Raw genomic sequence first — 5,448 nt, 5'->3', positions numbered from 1 at the left:
GGAATGCCAGCATCTTTCAAATTTCTTACGTATAGCTCCAGGTCTTACTCCCATGTGGGGCCTGCTAACCCCCCCACCCCTCATTAATGCCCTGGTTCTCTGTGGACAAACAGGACACCTAGTCTTCTGAAGTTTGCCAAAGAAAGTGTTGCTGCTGCCGCTGCCCATTGGTTAATTGCTGAGGTTGCCAGGGACCAATGTGGTGACTGGGGCGACTACTTGTAGTGGGTTCACAGGAAAGAAGAGTCTCCAAAGCACACAGTTTAAACAAGATACAAGTTTATTTCTTTCTCTCATTAAACCAGCCTAGGATGGCAGAATGGCTTCACGGCTAACAGATACCTTGGTTTCCTCTGGGGCTAAGCCTCATCATTTTAGTCTCCCTACATTTTCAAGGTTATCTTCTTTGTTGCAGGCCACGAGTAGAAGGAAATGCAGAAGGGGAAAATAATGCTTCTTCCACTCCATCACCTCATATGTAAATGGGTTTCCAGGAAGCTGCATACAGCATTTCCACTTACATTTCATTGGGTTGACTTAGCCACATCACCATGCCTAGCTGCAAGGAAAGCTAGAAAGTGCAGATCTAATTCTAGGCAGCAAGCTCGATTCTCTACTTCTCTGCCAATACATAAACACAGGCAATCATATCAGAAGGCAATCAGCTCTCTTTGTCATAGCTAACAAAGACACTGGCACAATGTTAGAGAATTTTAAATTTCAATGTCCCATTGAGTTATTTTCTAAGTCAAAACATTTTTTAATCACAAAAATGCATATTCATTATATAGCACATGGAACATATCTATAAAAAGAATATTAATTTTTTTTCTCACTACCCAGATGTAACACTACTGACATTTTGGTGTGTATCTTTTCAGCATTTGACATATATTTATGCACTTATATATCATTATTGATTATATGTATATATGTACAAATATACATTCATATAAAATACATATATAATTGGGCCATATTGCAATATTATTTTATATAATTTTTAACTTGTTAATACTTTATTATAGCAATTACATTTTTGGTAAACAGGGCTTAAAGTTTTTTATTACTCTATAGTATTCTATCATATCAAAGAGTTATCCTAATTTAAATGATATCCAAATATTCTATAAATATATTACATGTGAGTTTTCAATATTATACTTATGTGATGATGAAATTGTGTTTTTCTTTGGGGTCATTTTGGATTAATTCCTTAATATAAATTATTAGAAATAGAACTGTTTGGTAAAAAGTTTTATATTTTGACAGTTCAATATGATGTGTCACATATATGTTCATACATATTTAGATTTTTAAAAATAAGAGTATTCAGTAAAACTAAATCTAAAGCAAAATCTAAATTAGGCAGTATCTTGTGAAACTACAAAAAATTGCCTGGATAAACTCATTATACTCTCTTTTAAGACACTTAAAAAGCATTTACACAATGGAATACTACTCTGCTGTAGAAAGGAAGAAAACTTTACCCTTTGCGACAGCATGGACCTGGAGAGCATTATGCTAAGTGAAATAAGCCAGTCAGAGAAAGACAAGTACCATATGATTTCACTCATATGTGGAATTTAATGAACAAACTGAACTACTGAGCAAAATAGAGACAGAGTCATAGAGAGCAGGCAGACAACTCTGGTGGTAGGGAGTTGTATTGAGCGGGGTGGGGAGATTGAGCAAAAAATAAAGAGAGAACTCATGGACATGGACAACAGTGTGGTGATTGCGGGGAGGGGGCGCTGAGGGGTTGGGTATTAAATTAAAAAACAAACTTAGAAAAGTTGAATATTTTTGAGTAGGCTGCTTATGATTGTTTTTGGTATATCTTATACATCTTTTTAATTAACAATTTGGAGAAAGCTAATCACCCAGGAATCCTCTGAATAGTTTAATTATTCATAGAAGGACTCAAGCCCTGAAGGTCCTTCTAAAATGAGAACGCTGAACAAGTTGTATTTGACTTGTTGAAAGAATTTTTAAAGGTGTGGTTGTTAATATGGACAAGGAGAGAAAAGAATTTGCTCAGCAATAATAATTAGAGATCTGCATTTGGGAAGAAATCTTTAAAATAAAATTTTCTTAGTATTCCCTTAACTTCAACAAATATCATTCTTGAGAAATTAAACTCATTTTCATGGCTTGGAATAGAGAGGATTTACTCTAGGAATCATCTAAAAAAAAATTTTTTTTCAAATTTGGGAAGCATTACTTTATAGTAAAATTTCCCATTAGGCCATTTGCATATAAAGACACAATGCTCTATTTTTTAAACACTGCTAAGAAATAGGGCTGTTTATTGAATTCTTATTCTGAGTCAAATCCTTCATATGTGTTGTTTATAATTCTCACAACAAATCTGCAAGGGAAGGATTATTACCACTCCTTTATAAATAAGGAAACTAGGTGCCACAGGAAGAGCTGGCACTTAGGCCACGTGGGCGAAAGGCACCAGGATGGTTTTTAAGGAAGGCATTGGGTCTTGGACGGAGAAGAGAAAAAAAATGAAAGGTGCAAATGCATTCAATGACTCTGTGAAAAGAAGACATGAAAATAGAAAAAAAAATATTACTTCCAAGTATTACTTGTTAAGTTTGTTTTTTTTAAACAAAAGTTCAGTGAAAAGGCTGTCTCATTACCAAATGTTAATCAATACGTACACTATCATGCTTGAAAAGTACACCTAACATCTCGAATTTTTGGAAATTTTAGAGTCTTGAGTATTTATTATGATTTGATCTATCTGTAAAATAGAGGAAAACATGTTTTGAGTTAACTAATGAAATAAGTGGTTAGTTTTCATCTGAAGGCCTCATTATAATTCAAGGTTTATAGCAGTGTCAGCAGCATAGCATCAACTTGACACTTATTGAAGACTCCAAATGTATTGAATGCTAAATAGATGAGAACTAAGACAATTTAGGAATAAATACTTTGAGTGAGATGGGGATATAAATAATATCACATTTCCATGAAGGGTTTTTTATCATTTGTAATATTCAAATGCTTATTAGATATACACAGTAAGGTAATGTGTAAGGAGTCTCATTTGTTTAGCTTTTGAGGCAATACAGCTTAGTGCTTATGGTTTCTTGAGCAAGATTTCCTGAGTGCAAGTCCTGAAACCTTAATCAGCTATTTACCAGTTCTGGGTTCTTCATGAATAGTTTAACCCTTCTGTGCCTCAGTTTTCTTGTCTTTAAACTGAAGGTAATACCAGTATCTTTATCACAGGATTACACATACTAATATTCATGAAATAATGCAATACTTTATAATAGACAGTGAGTGCTTGATATTTGTTTTAGGAAACAAGGTATAAAGCAGGGTAGTTGGGTAAACAATAGCTTTACTCATGACATATAATTTTGAAAATGCAATCCAGCAATTTCTTCAGTTTTTTAGTGCCAAGGTGCTGTGATAAGTTTCTGTGATGGTACGATTGTGTTAGACAGAAACTAACTTATTCTAACACAATTTTGGAGGGATTTAGAGGTCTTTAAGATGGTTTGAAGTGGATTTTTCATTTCAGTTGTGGTTCTTAAGTCAAGAAGGGTGAGATTGAAACTTGGAATTTTAGCATACTAAGAGCAAAGAAGGTACCCTACACAATTCCAGAGAAAGAGAATACAAGAATTGAAACTGCATCTGACTTCTCAACTGATGGGCATTGTGCTGAAGGATGAGAGTGTCACAGTTTCAAAAATTTGAAGGAAAGTTATTTTAACCTAGAATTCTATACCCAGTCAATTTTTTAATCAATTGTTTAATGAGAAAACATTTTCAGATAGTCAAAGGCTCAGAAAGTTTACCTACTGTACTTTCTATGTCTTACCTAGGAATTTACTTAAAGAAGGATTGGAGAAAAATGAGGAGCAAATCAAGAAGGAACACCATATGGCAGCTAGGAAAGTGTTGATCTCACTCCGGAGAGTAACAGGCACATTCCCATGATGACAGCTGGGCAGTAGGCCCCATGAGCCATTGGTTCAGGTTGAGTAGGAGGAGAGAGGACCAGAAGGGAGGACCTAAGAAAAAGAGTTTAAAGAAACTTGGTAATGTTCTTGAGAAACTGTATATATAAATTAAGACTGTATAAGGAAAAAAGAAAGGCAATTAGAAAAAATTTAGAAAAATGTCTTCAGTGCTTTATTGGCCCAAGGACAACACTGGGTCTTTTTATTTTCTATTACTTTTCTCTTGCTTGTATTGTCAACTTATATATTATCTTACTGTGACTTACAAAGTCAATGAAGGAAAAATTAGTACCACGGGTGATTGTTTCTTAGATGAGCTTGCCTATAAGGAAAGTTAGACTCTCAGCAGTGCTCAGGGGAACTAACTCTAGGAGTGAATACATTCCCTGAAATAAAGCTCTCCAGATCCTCACTTTTGTGCACTGGGAGTGCGGTGGGGGTGGATTGCTCACATTGTAAGAAATAAGGTGATCCCCCAAATTCAGGGGTCCTGGTAGAACACAACACATACTCCGGGGCCAGGCAGCAAGGCAAATATTTTTACTTCTACATAGAAGGGTGCACAGCACATGGTCTGGAAGCACGTGCACACGGAGCAGGCGGTCTGCTTGGCTTTATAATCTCTGATGCACATGACCTGTCCCTCACTCTTGATTGGAGCTCAGGCGCACAGTCTTTCCTGATTGGCTAATTCAAAGGGAGGGGTGGGCTTTTGCCGTTTCCAGATGGTGGCCCCCAGGGGAGCTGCAAGTCATGCGGTCAACATGGCGGCTGTCTAAACTGTTCTTTGGCAGAAAAGATGACTTGTTTATTCTGACAACATTGTCCTTCACTGAGCTTAGAATAGTTGCATCTCTTCTCACTCAAACTAGGCTGGGCCAGACTTAGTGTGCAGCAGCTGCAGCAACAGCCAATAGCTACAGAGACAAGACTGGACAAGACTGATGGGGTGAAGATAAATGCCTGCTAACGGGATGACAGACTGCCTGGGTAGTGCTTTTGTTCAGGAAAGAACAACTTTTCTAACCCATATCTGGCAACCATTTTGTTGCACAGGGCAGCATCTGTCACCACAATGAACCAAGGCTTTGTTTTATATATGTGTATTTCCATGTACTGTGCTTTAGATATGATGCTGTACCTCGTGCTGCTGGTACATGCTTTCATTTTCATATTGTGATCTTGTTTGCAGTAGGCATCATTTTAAAACTATAGTTTGATTACATTTTCATTAAGCTAAAAGTTTGGACTATGTGTGTCATTGTATTTGGGCTCTAAATAATGATAGAAATGTTTCTTCATAAATACAAAGTAAATCATTATATCAAAGAACACTTTCAATGTGGGATGCCAAAAGTGGCCCCCCACACTGGAAGATCTTAGGTTCTAAGGATGACTCATCCATTATCAGTCAGTACTATCTATTCTATTTGCAATCATGAAAGTTCAGCAAAGATGA

Source organism: Eptesicus fuscus, chromosome 12 (assembly GCF_027574615.1).
Source record: "Eptesicus fuscus isolate TK198812 chromosome 12, DD_ASM_mEF_20220401, whole genome shotgun sequence".
NCBI lineage: Eukaryota > Metazoa > Chordata > Mammalia > Chiroptera > Vespertilionidae > Eptesicus > Eptesicus fuscus.
This window is presented reverse-complemented; position numbering follows the sequence as displayed.